The following is a 20274-nucleotide window of genomic DNA, read 5'->3' on the forward strand; positions in this document are numbered from 1 at the left end:
TAGGTATTTCCAGAGAAAGACCACAACCTCTTCAGTAGAAGGTAAACAGAATTTGGTGATTATGGGTAGGAAAACCTGGTTCGCCATTCATTCCAGAGAAGAATCGACCTTTAAGGGACAGAATTAATATAGTTCTCATTAGAGAACTCAAGGAACCTCCACAGGGAGCTCATTTTCTTGCCAAAAGTCTGGATGATGCCTTAAAACTTATTGAACAACCAGAATTAACAAATAAAGTGGACATGGTTTGGATAGTGGCGGGCAGTTCTGTTTATAAGGAAGCCACGAACAAGCCAGGCCATCTTAGACTATTCGTGACAAGGATCATGCGGGAATTTGAAAGTGACACATCTTTTCCAAAAATTGATTTGAAAATATGTAAACTTATCCCAGAATATCCAGGTGTTCTTTCTGATGTCCAGGAGGAGAAAGGCATTAAGTACAAATTTGAAGTATATGAAAAGAACGATTAATGTGAAAGTGTTTTCTGATCTATTTTAAGCCTCCTCCTACCCCCCCAAAAAAATTATGTATTTTTTGTTATAGAGACTTTTGTTGATTTTAGATCCATGGATAATTATTTCTAAGCAAAGTATTTCTATTCCCCATTAATCTTAACTAGACTCTATCAGATACCATTTGTGAAACATTTCTTGCTGTAACTGCCTGAATACCCATCGGGAGTCAAGAATAGGTGACCAGCACCTACCTAGGGCAGAATATCTACCAAGACAGCCCAAAGTGGGAGACTCCCCTGGTAGCATGAGTTGAAACAACCAGAGCCCATAGAGCTAGGAGCTAGGCAGATGGGTCCAAAGGTCAGAAATGGATTATAAACAGAAGAGCTAGCATTCAATTATTAAAATTAGATCAAAAGAGGGACTGTGAATTACTTTATATCACACTTCTGAAAAAAATTCTGTTCACTCAGACCAGGAGTCAATAAGTTGAAAACTTCAGGATATAGCAGCTCATGCAGCTCAATATCAAAAAAACAAAAACCCAATCCAAAAATGGGCAGAAGACCTAAAGAGACATTTCTCCAAATAAGATATACAGACTGCCAACAAACACATGAAAGGATGCTCAACATCACTAATCATTAGAGAAATGCAAATCAAAATACAATGAGGTATCACCTCACACCAGTCAGAATGGCCATCATCAAAAACTCTGCAAACAATAAATGCTGGAGAGGTGTGGAGAAAAGGGAGCCCTCTTGCACTGTTGGTGGGAATGTAAATTGATACAGCCACTATGGAGAACAGTATGGAAGTTCCTTAAAAAACTAGAAATAGAGCTACCATAAGACCCAGCAATCCCACTGCTGGGCATATACCCTGAGAAAACCATAATTCAAAGAGTCATGTACCACAATGTTCATTGCAGCTCTATTTACAATAGCCAGGACATGGAAGCAATCTAAGTGTCCATCAACAGATGAATGGATAAAGAAGATGTGGCACATATATACAATGGAATATTACTCAGCTATAAAAGGAAACGAAATTGAGATATTTGTAGTGAGGTGGATGGACCTAGAGACTGTCATACAGAGTGAAGTCAGAAAAAGAAAAACAAATACCGTATGCTAACACATATATATGGAATCTAAAATTTAAAAAATGGTTCTGAAGAACCTAGGGGCAGGACAGGAATAAAGACGCAGCTGTAGAGAAGGGACTTGAGGACACAGGGAGGGGGAAGGGTAAGCTGGGATGAAGTGAGAGAGTGGCATGGACTTATATACACTGCCAAATGTAAAATAAATAGCTAGTGGGAAGAAACAGCATAGCACAGGGAGATCAGCTCGGTGCTTTGCGACCACCTAAAGGGGAGGAGATATGGGGCTATATGTATAGCTGATTCACTTTGTTATAAAGCAGAAACTAACACACCATTGTAAAGCAATTATACTCCAATAAAGATATTAATAAATAAATAAATAAATAAAGGGGGGGCGAAACTCCGGGATATTCCACAGGGATAGTAAAAAGGCAGGTACGAGACTACCATTTCGGTGGTTAAAGGAGAAGGTCTGAGACCTTAAAAAACTTTGTTTCTGATCTTCAGTGAGATTGCATGGGATGTTACAATGATAGAACAAGAATTGGCTGCTCTTTACAAAAAAGAATACTCTATTATCAAGTGTAATGGCTAAAATTAAAAATTCAGAGGTAATAAAGTGAGAATATTGCTAGAAACCAAAGTTAGTAAGTTAGAAACTAAACTTCACAGAATTAAAAAATTAAAACATGTTTTACCCATCACGTTAGCAAAGATTTAGATTAAGTATCCAAAAAAAAAAAAATAGCATTTTCTGCCTTATAAATTGGTACAACCTTTTTAGAGTGTAAGTTAGCAACATGAATTAAAATTCAAAATCTTCTGGGTTTGGACACAGAACTTCCACTTCTAGAAATTAATCCTGTACAAAGAAATGGACCCAAGAGTATTTGCTGCAACTTTTTTTTTCAAACTTGGAAACAGCCCAAATGTTGATTAATAAGAAATAACTAACCAATATGTCTCTAAAATGTAACATCTGCAGCAGTTCAAAAGAATGAAGTACTGACAGAAAAATGCCAAAAACTGCTAAGTAAAGGAAACAAATTGTGTGTAATACTCAAAAATGTTTAATAAATGTTCATGTGGGGGAAAAAAAAAGAGAGATGGAGAAACTTCTCAGTGTGTGGATGCAAGATCAGCATCAACATCGAGTCCCGCTCAGCTTAATGCTGATTCAAGGGAAAGCAAAGAATCAGAGGGCACGTCTTTTAATGTCAGCCATGGCTGGTTTCATCAGTTCAGGGCTGGAGCCAAGCTTCACAATGTAAAAGTAAGTGGCAAGGCAGGGAATGCAGATTCCGTAACTGCCAGGGAATTTCCTGAATTGCTTTGAGAAATTATTGATGAAGGCGCGTATTGACCCGAGCAGGTTTTTAATGTGGATGAGACAGGACTGTACTGGAAGAGGATGCCAGACCAAGGTTACATCAGTAAGGAGGAAAAGTTGATGTCAGGCTATAAGGCAGCAAAGGATAGGCTAACTCTGTTGTTTGGTGGAAATGCTTCCGGTGATATGAAACTGAAGTGTCCCTTAGTTTATCATTCAGAGAACCCAAGAGCCCTTAAAACATAGCCAAGGGCTCTTTTCCTGTTGTGTGGAAGAGTAACCCCAAAGCCTGGGTTACCCAAGCCATTTTCCAGGACGGGTTTTTCCACCACTTTATCCCGGAGGTAGAGAAATATTGCTTGGAGACAGACATCCCATTCAACATTCTTTTGCTGCTCGACAGTGCTCCGGGCCACTCCCCATACATGGACGACTTTCATCCCAACGTCAAAGTAGTGTATCTTCCACCGAATACCATGTCACTCACCCAACCTATGGACCAGGGAGTTACAGCGACTTCCAAGAAATATTATTTACGTTACACTTTTCGTCAGGCAGTAAAGGCAAGTGACGAATCAGGAACAACCTTGTGACAATTTTGGAAGGACTATAACATCTACAAGGCTATACAATCATTGACTTTGCTTGGCGTGAGGTTACGGCCGTCACCATGAATGGGGTTTGGAAGAACCTTTGCCCGTAATTTGTTCATGATTTTTGTGGATTTGAGACGGTGGATTAAGAATCCAAAGAGGTCTTCAGCCACTTAGTGACCCTCAGTGACAAGCCGTAGCTAGATCTGCAAGAGGACGACTTCATTGAACTCCTTGCTGTGCAACACGAGGGGCTTACTAATGAAGACCTGATGAGATTGGAGGGCCAGAGAAAGGACGAAGAGAGACAAGAGGAAGAAGTAACTGAAGAACCGAAGAGATTCATGACACAGGAAATGGCAAGGGGATTTTCTTTATTTGAGGAGGCACTGGTTTTGAGGCACAGGACCCGAACGTAGAACGGTACACAAAGGTTGCAGCAGCCATTCAGAATGCAATCCAGTGCTACCATGTCATCTACGACGAGAATAAAAGAGCGACTTCCCAGACATCACTGGGTCGTTTTTTTCAGAAGGGTGGAATTGAATCCAGCAAGGAACCAGACCTGTGCCATCAACGTCAGGCGTGAGTGAAATTGCAGCTTGCCCTCCATCTCCTGTTGCTGAAGATCCTTCAGCTCCGCCATCTCACACCACCTCTCCCTCCGCCAGTCAGTAACTCTTCTTGCCTGTTCACTCGATGCCAGCCCCTGTATGCCAGCTGTTGTACTGGACTGCTGTACTTTCAAGGTAGTGTACTCTAAGATTAAAAATGTTTTCTTTATTTTTTGTGTTTGTTTTTTATGTATGATTTGTGTGAAAAGTATTATAAACCTATTACAGTAGAGTACTATATAGTGGGTTGTGTTAGTTGGGTACCTAGGCTAATTTCGTGGGACTTACGAACGCGCTCTCGGAAGGGAACTCCTTTTTATGTAAGGGACTTACTGTATCTGATTTCTTGGAGTTCACAGACTCCACTTCACAAGAGGGTTATGGTGTCCCTAGTGGCTGGGCCCTTGCAGTCAAAGTTTTCCAGCCTGGAGCAAAGGAGCAATTAAAGCAAGACTCCGGACAAATGCAGCTCCTCTTATGGCAGCTGCTGCCTCTGCTCAAGAACTGGAGGGAAGCTTCCAGAGTGGAAGTCAGGAAAAGAGGAGAAAGGAGAACCTGGCAGGGGAGAGGATAACAAGATAGAAGGGAGCTGGGCTCAGCAGGGTTGTAGCTCGCACTCCACCTACTGAGAGCAGATTGCTGGTTGCTTGCAGGTTTGCCCCAGTTCCACTGCTGCTTTGGGTATCTCCTCCTACAGCAGTAGCCACCTTTAAAGAAAAATCTTCCACAAAGACTACTCAGTTGTCAGACTTTGGTTCTTTGCTAAGGTTACCCTCACCAGCAAAAAAAAAAGGGCCAGAAACAGAACAATTAAGTCCTCTCTCCCCCCAGAAGGATCTCTTCCTGATTTAGCTAAATTGACTTCTCTGGCTTCCCTGAGAATGAAGAGGAATGCTTCTTGTGAAACCCAAAAGGGAATCCACATGAAATTTTCATTGGCCTATTTTTATTAGTTAAATCACTTCAGAGACAGCTAACACTACATTCAATAGACTTTTTAAAAGAAAAGCAGGTATTGGTAATACATCTTAGATATATCTCAATTAAAAAAAAGGTTTTAAACATTTGTTTTTTTAAAAAGACTTTTGGCAAAAAATAAGTAAACTGACCTCTGTGTGCCTCAGTTTCTCGTCAGTAAAGTAGGGCATAATAATAGCACCTCCTGCGTGAGGATTACATGAATTGACTTTTGTAAAGCTCTTAGAACATATCTACAACTTACTCTATATACCGAGTAAGTTCTATAAAGTGTTAGTTACTCTTTTCCTTATATTACCTCTTTCACCTGCTTGTTTCCTTGTATATTTTCTTCTTGCTTCTCAGCCCCAACTGTTGTGTTTGATCCCCAAGTGGTTGTCTTGTCTTTGAAATGATAAAATCTGATTAGACATTACAATGTGATAAAGTATAAGTGTTGGGGGCAGAAGGAGTTGTGTTTACAGAAATGAAATTAAATGCTTTGGAAAGACTCGACAAAAGCAAGTTAGAAAAAAAAAAGCCGTCAAATGGCAGGTGTAAGAGACTCATAAAAACGGAGCATGATTCTACACTCAGTTTGTTTTTAAAATGTCTTGTTCCCACTTTATTTTAACAAACCCAAATTAGTCGTCACTGAGGATAGATCACCAGTGTAGAAGAAATTGGAGGCAGAACTGAATCAGAAGGCCCAAACCCAAGTAAAAGACTTTGGCCCTGCAGGTAAACATAGAGTACACGAATAGATATAGTGTATGTCTGTTCTTCTATTTAAATAATAGCACTTCCTGCGTGAGGATTACATGAATTGACTTTTGTAAAGCTCTTAGAACAATGCCAGATACATAGTAAGTTCTAGGAAAGACCCAGGCAGGAGTCGGAGAAGCGAGTGCTCAAGCTGGCCACGGAAGGGTGAATACAAGTTTGCTGGATTCATAAGAATAAGGCACGCTCGGGGGTGAGGAGGGGGTTGGGTTGGGGGGTCGGGAACGAGGTAGAGAAGGCATCGTATATGAATAGTACAGCAAGTCATCCAGTTTGGCTAACCTCAAAGACAATGAAGATGGATAAGGGTAGACAGATAACCCAAGGCCAGATACGGTGATATGGCGCAGCTTTATTTACTAAGAAAAGGCATTTAGGGTTTATCTCATAGGTCAAGGCAAGACATCAAAAAATGTCAAATGTGGGCTTCCCTGGTGGCGCAGTGGTTGAGAGTCCGCCTGCCGATGCAGGGGACACGGGTTCGTGCCCCGGTCCGTGAAGATCCCACATGCCGCGGAGCGGCTGGGCCCGTGAGCCATGGCCGCTGAGCCTGCGCGTCCGGAGCCTGTGCTCCGCAACGGGAGAAGCCACAACAGTGAGAGGCCCGCGTACAGCACACACACACACAAAAAAAAGTCAAATGTGGTAGTGACGTGATCAGATCTACATGCTAGGAAGATCATTCTGGTAGCGACGATGTGGGATGGATGTGCCAAAACTAGAAAAGGGAGATCAACAAGGGAGTTATTGCAATAGCCTGTTTTTAGGACTTAAATGAAGCTCAGGTTCTTGATGTCTCATCGCCGAAAGAATTCAGTGAGACACAAAGTGATCGGTAAGAAGTGGATTTATTTAGAGAGAAACACACTCCACAGAATGTGGGCCATCTCAGAAGGTGAAAAAGGCACCAGGGTATGGGGTTGTTAGTTCTTATGGGGTGGGTAATTTCACAGGCTAATGAGTGGCAGGATTATTCCAGCTATTTTAGGAAGGGGCGGGATTTCCAGGAATTGGGCCACTGCCCACTTTTTGATCTTTATGGTGGGTCTTGGAACTGTCATGGCTCCTGTGGGTGTGTCATTTAGCTTGCTGATGTGAGGCTCAAGGTCTAGTGGAAGTTGTCCGCCATCTTGGATCCATTTGGTTCTAATCAGTTTAAGTCATGTCCTCGGGCTGTGTCATTCTCTCAAAGGTTGTGCCCTGCCTCCTTCCCTCCTGTCTCACGACCATTAGAAGACATGGCCTGAGGATGCAGCAAACACCCCTGAAAGCTACAAGGAGTTCAAAAAGAAACTGAGTCCTTAATCAAACTTCATTTGAAGTTTACCCCATCTCTGAAATTTTTAGTTATGAAGTGAAAATTCCCTTTATTTTCATTTCTCTTTTTGTTTTTTGAAGTGTAAGCATTTAAAAAGTAGAAAGAATAGTATAACAACGAGACCTCATAGTCCCTAAATCCAGATTCAACAATTGTCAAGATTCTCCCACAATACTCTCTCTAGGGACTTCCCTGGCGGTCCAGTAGTTGGGATTCTGTGCTTCCATTTCCAAGGGCATGGGCTTGATCCCTGGTCAGGGAACTAAGATCCCACACACACACAAAAAGTACTCTATTTTCCTTTCTTGGATGAAGTATTTTAAAGCAAATGAAGATACCATTTCATTTCACCCTGAATATTTCAGTATATTTCCTGCTAAATATGGACGTTTTCTAACATATCACACCATTGAGACATCTAATAAAAATTGATAACTTTTTTTGTCATCTAATATCCAGTTATATCCAAATTTCTCTCGTCGTTACGAAAAATGTGTAAATAGCTGCTTTGTTCACGTCAGGATCCAAACGAAGTCGGCACACCACAGTTGATTTTTACGTCACATTCGTCTCATTTAGTCACAAAAATTCCCTTCCCCACATTTTTTCATGCCACTTGCTGCTAAACCCAACTACGTGTGCCCGATGCACAGCGAGGCCAAAGAAACCAGAACATTGGAGTTTGGAGCAGAGAAAGGTTTATTACAGGGGCCAAGCAAGGAAAACAGGTGTCTTGTACTCAAAAACTCTGAACTCCCCAATAGTTTTGGGGGAAGAGTTTTTATAGGCAAGATTTGGGGGGTGGGCTGCAGGGTGTGTGACTTTCTTCTGATTGGTTGGTGGTGAGGTAACAGGGTGGTGTTCCAGGAATAATTCTCCACGTGGGTGGGGGCCTTAATTCCTGAAGAAGAGCTCAAAGATATTGTTCTGCATATCTCTTGAGGAGGAACAAGGACTCTACCTTATCACTGCACTATCCTTTGACTGCTTTTCCCTTGTTTCTGTATTCCCTTGTTACCAAAACAAATTTGTATCTGCTGGCCAGTCTACTGTATGGACACTGGGCTGTGGTGAAGGAAAGTACTGGTGTTTATTGTAAGGCACCAGGCAAGGAGCACGGAGCAGCAAATGCTCAAATAACCTGAACTCCCCAATGGGAGGGAGAAGAGCTAGAAGTCAGGAGAGAATGGGGCTATGGAAACCAAGAAAATTTCAAAAGGGATGAAATAGTGAGAAATGCCAGATACCTACAGGTAAGGAAAAAAGGTTCCCATTGAATGTGGCAAGTAGGTGGTTGCTGGTGGAATCCCATCCAGACTAGATAGTCATCACCACCCACACCACATTCTAGAATATTCTAAAGAATATCCTTTTTAAAAAAGTATAAAAAGAGCAGTAAATCCTATTTCTCTGTGTATTGGTATCAGATAATTTATATAGCAGGAAGAGAAGGGAAAACTAGCTAACTTGGATTTTATCATCGATCAGATGATTAGGTTTTTAAAATGACTGTTACTCTGTGATCACCTGGGTATTTTCTTAAATGTTCATCTTTCAGAACTTAAGTAGGATGACAATGAACTGCTCTGCCTTCTCCTTAATGATATTCACTGAACTACCGATAACAAGAAAATACAGCTGAAGCGTGATTTCAGCACTGCATTTCTAATCTTACAGGAGATTTTAAAAACAAAGAAGTGAGTCTAAAGGGAATCACTAAAGCCAAACAAAAACGTGTTTTCATTTTTTAACTTCAACATGTATTTTCAGTTGACTGACTTCAATAGCGGGAAAGCTGGGTTTAGCCTATGTCAAAGGCAGAATGGTAAGTGCCCTTCATGGAGGTGTCCACTGTCTCATCGTAGAAAAGCGGTATCAGCCTCATGTAGATTTGTCTACAATGGTCCCCCAGAGCAGTATCTGCAGCTCAGGTGCCAGCTAGAGATAATCCCATGAAAGAAAACCTGGCACCAGTCCCCATATGTTATTTTCTGGATCCAATTTACATTTTGTGCTTTTGTCTAGCGGAGCCAAGACAGCATAAACAATGCCAAACCCGGTATTCTGATTATTTTCAGGCTGATTGAATCTGGCACATGACATGGTTTTATCTAATTAACCAACATGTGGTACAAAACAAAACAAATTTGAAATGGAAAGCTCTTTCTGCCTTTATTGAGAGACTGAGGTGAATATATAATTATTTTGTCCTTGTCTCTCAGCCAAAATTATAGTTGAGAAAGGAGGCCTTTTTCTACTAGATAGCAAAACAGGTTCTGTGTATTACTTACCTATCATAATGAAAATTTATTGTGTTTTACATTTTCCCAAATCCAGCCCTTCCCATGTCCCTCTTGGTCCCCAAAGGAGGAGAAATGTGTGGAAGATATGCTCCTAATTGTGGTATGATAAGAAATATATTTGGTCTTTATTCCTGGTTCCTGGCACAAAGCTCCTAAAACCCTTGGAATTTCCAGCAAGGAGTGCCTTCTGTTATTCCTAAGGAGCTCCTTAAGAGTACCTCTGAGTTTAAGCTAAGGAGGTGATTTAGGGTGGGGTCCCTGGGTAGCCTTAGGATGGGGATAGTCAAAGGGATCCGAAGTTTGAAATGTTCAGCCCCACCCCCCAAACTCTAGGAAGGAGAAGAGGGTGGCCTACAGATTAAGCTCCATAAAACCTCCTAAGAGGACATTTGAGTTTCCACGTTGGTGAACTCATCCACGTGCCTGGAGGGTGGTGCCCCACCCCCCCTGCCCCGCCCCGCACAGTTCCAAGGGAACAGTGTAAGGCCAACTGGCCCGAGGCAGGGGAACACAATCAGATTCACAGGTTGCATCAGACCGAAATTCTCCGGACCACCCAGTTCCAGAAACTGCCCTAGAGACATTCCGGACCACCCAGTTCCAGGAACTGACCTGGGGACTTTAAACCCAGCCCAGCCTTCCCGCCTTTCGTGGGGCGGGACCAACGGTCCCCCAGGATACCTGAAAAGACCACCAAATAAGGAATACCCTGCGCCCTCCCAGATTCACCACACCCCTTTCCCTTCTTCCCCTATAAAATTTTGCCCAACCCTCGTCCGGGTGCGACTTCTCCGGCCCCTTTCTCTCGGACCAGTGAACCTCGCCCGGGAGCGCTCCCTAATAAAGCTCACTTGAAGCTTTCCTCTGTTTCGCGGTGCCGTTTGTTAAGATCCGACCTTACAAACAGAAGCTCCTACACTGGAGACTCTTCCAGAACTTACCCTATTGAAGCTGAACAGTATCCTGTGGGGCTCCTGGGCACAAAAGCCTTTCTGTGTCCCCCATTTCTTGATAACAGGAAATAAGCTTCATTCCGCCGTAATGAACTTTCCTGAGTTCCAAACTGACAGGTTCAAACAGTTGCTAATTAAAGGGGGGGCGGCGCAGTGGTTGAGAGTCCGCCTGCCGATGCAGGGGACGCGGGTTCGTGCCCCGGTCCGGGAGGATCCCACATGCCGCGGAGCGGCTGGGCCCGTGAGCCATGGCCGCTGAGCCTGCGCGTCCGGAGCCTGTGCTCCGCAACGGGACAGCCCACAACAGGGAGAGGCCCGCATACCGCAAAAAAAAAAAAAAGGGAGGGGATGCAGAGACCAGGGACGGACAGCCAAGAAACAATAGTGCAGCCTTGGGGCAGGGTCCTAGTTTCCACTCAAGAGATACATATAATGATATCTTTGAGCTGTTTTGCAGATACTGAAACCCCCTCCAGGTGGGAGAAGTTAACTCTATGCTGCCCACAAGCACGCAGATCCCAGGCTGGTTGGAACCAGAAGGTTGATGTACTGATTCTCACTTACCTCACCACCAACCCATCAGAAGAATTTTCACGTGCTGATCACACCCTCTTTGAACCATAACTGTAAACTCCTCACTCCCTCTCCAGGTCGGGACACACAGTTTTGAGGGCATTAGCCACTGTGGCTCCCTTTGCCTGGCAAAGCAATAAAGCTATTCTTTTCTACTTCACCCAAAACTCTGTCTCCGAGATTTAAATCAGTCTTGGGGTACAGAGGCCGGATTTGGCTTCATTACCACCTCTTCATCTGGCTGTTCATCTGTATCAGTTGTAATATCCTTTATAATAAACTGGTTAACATAAGTGTTTCTCTGAGTTCTGTGAGTCTCTCTAGCAAATAAATCAAACCCATAGAGAGGGTTGTGGGAACCCCCAATTTATAGCCAATCAGTCAGAAGCAAAGGTCACCTGAACTTGCGTCTGGGGGCTGTCGGTACAGTCTTGCGGGACTAAGCCCTTATCCTGTGAGATCTCACCCTATCACCAGGTAGTGTAAGAACTGAATTTAACTGTAGGATACCTAGCTGGTGTCATGGAATTGTTTGGTGTGGGGAAACCCTTCTCTCTCTCTCTCTCTCTCTCTCAAACACACACACACACACAATTGGTGGCCGGAAGTGTCAGAAGTGATGTATTCTGTGTGAACAAAGATAAACAGTGTTGCTCACCACCCAGTTCTACAACGGTTAAGTAGAGGGACGGTGCACTCAGAGAGGAAATTAAGACAAGATGAGGCACTCTGCTTTGGACAAGCAGGCACCTTAGATAGTTAGATGTATATCACAAGAAGAATTTTAATGACCTCAGACTCTCACATCTTCCCATATACAGAAAAGCATTAAAATCGTTAACTTGAGTTAGCTGTGCTTTGTGATTAGCAGTTATCTTTTTACCAAGATGTATGTTTGATTGCATGTATTTCCTAGCCAAAAAATCATATATAAACTGGCTTTGAAAAGGAGCAGGACCCTGTGGTCCTTCCCCCCAATGTCCTCTGCCTGCCTTTGTCTGTGGAAAAACTGTAGCCAAAGAGTTTAAGTTTAATCAGGGAAATGAGAAACTGCAGAAACAAAGGAGAACAGTCCAACAAGACTAAATAATAATAGTTTAGTCATTAAGCATAGTCAAAGACGTTTAGTTCCTCTTCATGGGTTATAGGTAACATTCTGAGCTGTGAGCCGTCTTATAGATACCGAAACCCCCATCAGGTGAAAGAAGTTAACTACATGATGACCAGACTGTAGCCATGACATAAGCTGCCACAATTCCAAGAATTGGCCTCAAGGAAATGGGCACAAACCGACCCTGGAACTGAAGGTTAACTGTACCTAGAACAATCAAGATGGTGCTGGTCAGACCACCGCGTGACCAACATCAAGGTGACTGTCAGAGCTGGCTGTGCTGTTTCTGCATGGAGCCCCCTCCTCCCGTCTATAAAAGCTCTTGCATGCTGATTATTGGGGTGGGGTGGGGTAATTGACCTTTGGACAGGAGTCCATCCCCCCTCCCCTCCCCCACCCCCATTGCCGGCATCTGAAATAAAACAAATTTTCCTTTTCACAAACCTTGCCCCTTTATTGGCTTTTGAGGGGTGAGCAGCCAGACCCACTTTTGGTTACAGCTTCTCTACCTCTTTGGAGGAGTTCCCTCAACGCTAACAGTGGCTGTCTCTTGACTATAGTCTTCCGCAGGACGCTGAAAAAAACTTGATGAAATAAAATTCATATTTTATGCAAGACAAGAACATTTTAAACCTAAAAGTTGTGCCTCTTCCATCCCCTTTCATGTGTATTGTGTAACTGCATTAACTAAACCTCCTCAGGAGATAACATTCCTTCTTAATCTTGTAAAGGGCCATGATGACCCCATGACCCACTACTCACTTTGTAGTGTAGATCTGAATTGTGTGAACTGTTAATAATACCTCATTTAACCCTTTGTCTCAAAAACTTGTATAACTGTTTTGAGCTCTAACTGGGGGTGGGGTGGAGTCCTCAGAGCTTTCTGAAAGACTTTGTCTCCCGGGTTATAATCCTCAGGTTGTCACAAATAAAATTTTCCATTTTCTTCCTTATGTCAACTATTGATTAATTTTTTGTTGACAAACTCACATCTCTTATGTTGTATGTCTTTAGGTCAACATCCGTGTGAGTGGCAAAGGAGAAACAGGACTGTGTTTTTCCTTTCACTAATAAGCACATGAGCTTGTAGGGGAGCAGAATTTGCCACCCCAAAATATGTCTCTTTGGGATATTAAATATTTTAAGCTGGTCATTTTCTAAGAGTAGACATGGGAAAAACTCTGAAAACCAAGTAGGTGGTACCATTTTGTGAGAGATATTTACATTTGGAAGAGAAATCTCCATTTGAAAGGGTGTCTGCCTCCATACCAGGAAGAGAAAGATGCTCAAATCTCTGGGAGGTCTTATTAGTGGGGAAGGAAATGACTTAAACCTGCATCAAAATCACCCTTGTTTACTGTGCTTTTCCTGGTAACCTCCCACAACTGACTATCCCCACTCTCTACGTATTCTTTTTTAATAAATTTATTTATTTATTTATTTTTGGCTGCGTTGGGTCTTTGTCGCTGCGCACAGCTTTTCTCTGTTTGCGTCGAGCAGGGGCTACTCTTTGTTGCAGTGCGCGGGCTTCTCATTGCAGTGGCTTCTCTTGTTGTGGAGCATGGGCTCTAGGTGCGCGGGCTTCAGTAGTTGCAGCACGCGGCTCAGTAGTTCTGGCTTGCAGGTTCTAGAACGCAGGCTCAGTAGTTGTGGCACACAGGCTTAGTTGCCCTGCGGCATGTGGGATCTTCCCGGACCAGAGCTCGAACCTGTGTCCCCTGCATTGGCAGGAGGATGCTTAACCACTGTGCCACCAGGGAAGTCCTACATTTTCTTTTGTCTTTAGCTGAGGATGATATTTAAGGTGAGGACTTTGGTCATTTTGACAAGTTATTCAGTTTTCTTTAGCCTCTCCTATGTGTACATGTTATTAAGCTTTGTTTTATTTTCTCCTGTTAACCTCTTTCATGTCAACTTAATTCTTAGACCAGCTAGAAGAACCTAGAAGGGTAGAAGAAAATTTCTTCCTCCCTAACAGGCTGTTTGTTAAAAAAAAACCCTCAAAACTGATTAAGAGAATCTATCATATTTTGAAGAAGAATGTTAAGCAAAGTATAAGTTCAGCTATCAATTTAGGGCTGTAATTCTTCCATCCTTACTATATCATAAATGGTGGTCGGAAAGCAGGTGTAAGCAGATAGGGTAAGGGGTCCCCGGAGAAAGAGAACCAAGCATGGCTTTCTTGACAGAAGAGAAGTCATTTTGGCCTAAGCCCTTTTGTGAGATCTAAGCCTGGCCACAATGCTTGCCTTTGAGTTGGTCTCAGTACCTAATGATCTTAAGGGAAGTGAGGGCAAGCAGGAAAGGAAAAGTAGTCAAGAAACAATATTTCAGTGATATAACAGAGCCCTAGGATATACACAACAATCTGATGTCTTTGAGTTCTGCAGGAACTAAGGCCCCTGACCCAGGTGGAGGATGGAATGATAATGTTGACCCTCATGACTTCAATCAACTAAAGCTTGGATTCTGTCAACCTTTGCCCAATTCTATGCCGAATTCCTCACCACCCAAGTCCCTTCATGAATACATGTGCCCTTAGCTTAAAACATCCCCAATTTTTCTGTTTGGGGAGACACTGCTTTGGGAAAGATTCCTGGTGTTTTCTTTACTTGCTACAATTAATGATAAATACTTCCTTCTCCTGCTTTTTGCCTTAGTTGTGTCTTTTGGCTCAACATCCACCAAGAGGTAATCCCAGTTTTTCGGGTAATGCAGGCATTGCATTTATATTCATCTAGAATTGTTTCAGAATGTCTCACACAATGGCGAGTACAGTGGTACTCAGTTAAGTGTTGTTTCCTGTTGACGGCAGCAATAACACTGTTAGAGCAGGAAGTGGTACATAGCCACAGTTTTTTAAGAGAGAAGAACTAGTCTCTAAAATGATGCTAAAAAAATAAAATGTGTTTAAACATAACTTTTCTAGACTGGGGGGAGCCATAGTCTGGGGGTAACTTGTTTGGCATAGCCATGATGGATGGTGAGGTCTGGGTTTAGTGTGTGTGATGGGGTCAGGGGTGATGGGAACTCAACCAATGCAACCCCTGAGTGCTGTGAGGCTGAGGAGATGACCCACATGGCGAAGAGTTTGGTTATATGGAGTAGATTGAGCAAATAAGTAAATGTCTCAAAGATAAGGGAAATCAGGTTATTAATTTTTGAAGGTACAGATCTGAGAAAGGGAAGATTTAAAAAATCCTGTGGTATTTGATTGGAATTAGTATAAACTCATAGTTTTACATTTATATCAATGTCTAACTGTGTTAGTTTCCTATTGCTGCTGTAACAAATTACCTCAAACTTAGTGTCCAGAACAACATCTATTTATCAGCTCATAGTTCTGTAGGTCAGAAATCCAAGAGGGCTTGGCTGGGTTCTACGCTCAGGGTATCACAAGACCAAAATCTAGGTGTCATCAGGCTGGGCTCTTATCTACGCTCTGGGAAAAAGATCTGCTTCATTCGCGTCGTTGGTAGACTTTAGTTGCTTGTAGTTGTAGGACTGAGGTCCCTGTTTTCTTTCTGGCTGTCAGCCAGAACCATCCTCAGCTACTTGAGGTCACCTGCATTCTTCAGCATGTTTTACCACCATGTTCAAGCCAGCAACAGTATGTTCAAACCTCTTGTGCTTCAAATCTCTGACTTCCCTTATTCCATCTGGAGAAAATCTCCTCTTCTAAAGGACTCACCTGAATAGGCCAGGCTTACCTGAATAATCATAAGGTCAAATGATATAAGACTATAATTATATCTGTAAAATCCCTTCACAGCAGTACCTACATTAATGTTTGATTGAATAAATGAGAGACAAGAATCTTAGGGAGGCTACCCCAGAATTCTGTCTACTATACTGTTAAAAAAAATGATTAAAGAAGACAATTTAGATCATATGAACAAACTTTATTTAACACTTCATGAAGTGGACAGTCTCTGTTTGGAGAACTGCAAAATGGGGTGGGAGCCAGGAAGCTTCTGTAGAATAAAGAGCAAGGAAGAGAAAAATAGAAAATATCTGGCTGCCTGGGGCCACAGAGTCAATCTTGCTTGGGGTGAGAAGGAACAAAGAAATAAGTATAGAGCCCAGAGTTGGCTTGGAGTGTGGGGATTGGCAACTGGATATACTGCATTTCTGGTCAAGCAGAGCACTTACAGGGACATGAAAGTTATCTAAGTTTTGGTTTGCTGACATGGCACCCCGGACAGCTCTGTCTGGGTCTAGAAAATTATTGCAACAATACTATCTATTTATCAATGGGTCAATAAACATCTATATCAATAGATATAAAAATAGAGATATGTGATATATATATTTCCTATTTATGTCTTCTGAAAGAGCCTAGAAGCAATGCTCGGGAAAAATGAGCACAACTTGCACCCAGTGTTGGTTCCTAAGTACCATTCCCCACAAAAAGGAAACAGATCTCTTTGGAGGAATGGATAATTTCTCAGAAGGAAAAGTATGAGATAAGCCTGAAACATCTTAAACCAGAAAGTAAGGAAGTGCTCAAAAAATGATAGGACATGTCAAAAGGAGAGAGGGGCTAGCACGAAGGGGCTCACACTGGCCAAACATGACAAAATAAATGAAAGTAATGGATTATAACCCATTGAACAAATAAATATCCATGAGTCCATATTTGTATAAATGAATACATAGGGGAAAAGAGACAGCTCTTCCTTAAGGTGAAATGTCACCCAATAAATGTTGAAGGAATGATGGAATTAGAAATAACTATGTTGCAGTCATAAATGATTCAGGCAGGAAACATCAATGGATGATCAGACCACTGGGTAAAAACTTGATGAGGAATAGGATATTTACATAGTCTCAAAGTATTTCTTCATAGATTGCATATCAGTTACTTATTAATTATTCATTAGCTATACAGCTGAGAAACCCAGCATGTACCATCTTAACCAAGCAATGATAGTTAGCGTTGTCAATAATGGGACATACTGCCATCATGTGTTTCCTAATATGATACACTGAGAAAAACAGAGCATCTCTGCTGTGGTATTCCTGCCAAAATGCGTAGTTTTATTTAATTCTTGAGGTGACATCAGACAAACCTTTGCAAAGAGCACAGCAAAGTTACTGGCCTGCACTCTTCAAAAATGTCAAGGTCATTAGAGACAAGGAAAAATTGGGAACATTTCCAGCTTGAGAAAGATCCGAGACAGGACAACTAAAAGGTCCTAGATTGGATCCTGGATAATAAAGACGAAAAAGGAAAAGGAGGAAAGAAGACTGCTTTTTGTCTGTTTTGTTATGAAGGACTCTTGGGGACAGCTAGCAAAATCTGCATGGAATCTTGTGGCTTAGATAGTAGTATGTATCAATGTTAATATCTTGATTTTTATGAGTATACTATGGTTATGTAGAAGAGTGTCTTTAGTTTTAGGAAATGCACACTGAGGTATTTAGGTGTAATGGGGCTATAAGTCTACAACTTACCTTCAATTAGCAAAAAAAATTTTTTTAACCCTGTTGTGAGTTGAATTGTGTCCCCCAAAGAGATATGTTGAAGACCTAAATCTGTACATGTGAATATGACATTATTTGGAAATGGGGCCTTTGCAGAGATAATCAGGTTAAAGTGAGGTCATATTGGATTAAGGTGGGCCTTAAATATAATGACCAGTGTCCTTACAGGGAGAGAAAGATTTGGAGACATAAGGACACACAAGAATGAAGGCCAAGTGATGGCAGAGGCAGAGATTGAAGTTTGGCAGCTATAAGCCAAGAGACGCCAAGGATTTCTAACAAACACCAGAAGCTAGATGACAAACATGGAACAGATTCTCCCTCAGAATCCCCAGAAGGAACCTGCTCTGCCATTTTGTTATGGCAGTCCTAGGAAACTAATACAAACCTTTTGTTTGCTTGCTATTAACATCAGCATCTTATATACATGATTTTCTGGACTTAAATATTCTAAAAGAGCCACTGAAAGAGATAAATGAGAATGTGTTGCAATGTACATGTAAGAAAAATGTGTCATTTTTCTATGTATATATCTTTCATTCACTTACCTGCAGGAAACTTGCAAGTGATGTCAGTGTATTTGCTTTGGTTTGAATGTTTGTGTCCCCCACCCCAGATTCATGTTTAAATCTTAACCCCCAAAGGTGATGGTTATTAGGAGGTAGGGCCTTTCGGAGGTGATTAGGTAACAAGGGTGGAGCTCTCATGAATGGGATTAGTGCCTTTATAAAAGAGATTCCTCAGAACACCTTAGCTCAATCTGCTGTGTGAGGTTACAACAAAAAGCCTGTGACCCAGACGAAGGTCCTCACCCAACTGTGCTGGTGTCCTGATCTCAGACTTCCATCCTCCAGAACTTTGAGCAATACATTTCTAATGTTGGTCTGCAAGGCAGAAATAGAGACACAGATGTAGAGAACCAACGTATGGACACCAAGGGGGGAAAGTGGCGGGGGTAGTGGTGGTGGTGGGATGAATTGGGAGATTGGGATTGACATACATACACTAATATGTATAAAATAGATAACTAATAAGAACATGCTGTATAAAAAAATAAATAAAATAAAATTCAAAAAATAATAAATAAATAAATTTCTGTTGTTTATAAGCCACCCGGTGTGTGGTATTTTGTTATAGCAGCCTGAATGGACTAAGACAATACCTTTAATCCTCATTTCCTTGCTGGATAGTATCTCCTTTAAAATACCCAATATGGGACTTCCCTGGTGGTCCAGTGGGTATCACGTTCCCAATGCAGTGGGCCTGGGTTTTGATCCCTGGTCAGGGAGCTAGATCTCACATGCTGCAACTAAGAGTCCTCATGCCACAACTAAAAGATGCCACATGCCGCAACTAAAGACCCCACGAGCTACAGCTGACTCGGCACAGCCTAAATAAATAAATAAATATTAAAATACCCCAATATGATCAAACAGAGCTAGAGAGCGTAGAGAGCAGTAGACAGGGGAATTCGATTTGAAGCCTGATTTTGGAACTAATGCAACACAGGAACAAACACAGTGCCTCACAGTGTTTGACACACAGTAGTAGCCCAGTGTGTGTGTGTGTGTGTGTGTGTGTGTGTGTGTGTGTGTGTGAGACTGAATAATTCCCTTGAGGTGTTTATTACCTTAGATCATTCTGATGTCTTAACAAAAGAATTGACAGCCACTCTCAGCTTCCTCTTTAGCCATTTGAGAGGGCACTTTGAAAAACCAGCAAGTCCTGGCTCCTTTTGTTTAATAATCCTTCATTTGGGTAATCTCGCTCCTCTCACATCTTACTATAAGCAGCAAGAATAAACTAGGCAGGATCTTCAACTTTCTGCCTGGAAATCTCCTTAGCTAGCTCACTCAGTTTATTAGGTACATTTTCTACTGTCCACATTACTGTAGGTAACAATGTTGCTAAGCTACCTATCACCGCATAACAAAGATCCCAGTTCCTGATAACATTTCCCTCATCTTTCACTGGCAGCCTCCTCATAGGCGAACAGGCTTCAACTAACAGTCTCTTCAACGGTTCTAAACTTCACTATCTTTTTCTGCAAAGTCCTGTCAGCTCCTGCTCTCTGTTCCAAAACCAAGCCCATATTTTCAGGGTTTTTTTAAAACAGCACCACACTTCCATGTACTAAAATCTCTATTAATTGCCTACTGCTACATTACATTTTATCCCAGTCTTGGGGTAGGATGCAAGAATTACTGCAGGCCATCTTGAAATCTGACTACCATAGTATTTAACAATATTTAACACACTGCATATCTTATTTTTGTTAGCTGTCCATCTAGAATGAAAGCTTCATTACGGCAGGGCTTTTTTTTTTTTTTTTTTTTTTTTGCGGTACGCGGGCCTCCCACTGCTGTGGCCTCTCCCGTTGTGGAGCACAGGCTCCGGACGCACAGGCTCAGCGGCCATGGCTCATGGGCCCAGCGCTCCGCGGCATGTGGGATCTTCACGGACCGGGGCACGAACCCGTGTCCCCTGCATCGGCAGGCGTACTCTCAACCACTGCGCCACCAGGGAAGCCCCCCTCAACATCTCTGAGCATCTACTATGTGCCAGTCCTTAAGCTAAGTGCTGGGAACGCAACAGTACATCAGAAACATACTATGCATGCCCTTACAGCCTCATAAAGACAAATCAAAGAATTTCACTGCTGAAGATGTCTCAAAGGCCATAGTCC

At 42.3% G+C, this 20274-nt stretch overlaps 1 pseudogene; it reads left to right on the plus strand.

Annotated features, from left to right (window-relative positions):
• Positions 1-61: 61 nt before the first annotated feature.
• LOC136137694 (dihydrofolate reductase pseudogene) lies at positions 62-473 on the plus strand (annotated as a pseudogene).
• The last annotated feature ends 19801 nt before the right edge of the window (positions 474-20274 follow it).

This window comes from Phocoena phocoena, chromosome 18 (genome assembly GCF_963924675.1).
Source record: "Phocoena phocoena chromosome 18, mPhoPho1.1, whole genome shotgun sequence".
In the NCBI taxonomy this organism is placed as follows: Eukaryota; Metazoa; Chordata; class Mammalia; order Artiodactyla; family Phocoenidae; genus Phocoena; species Phocoena phocoena.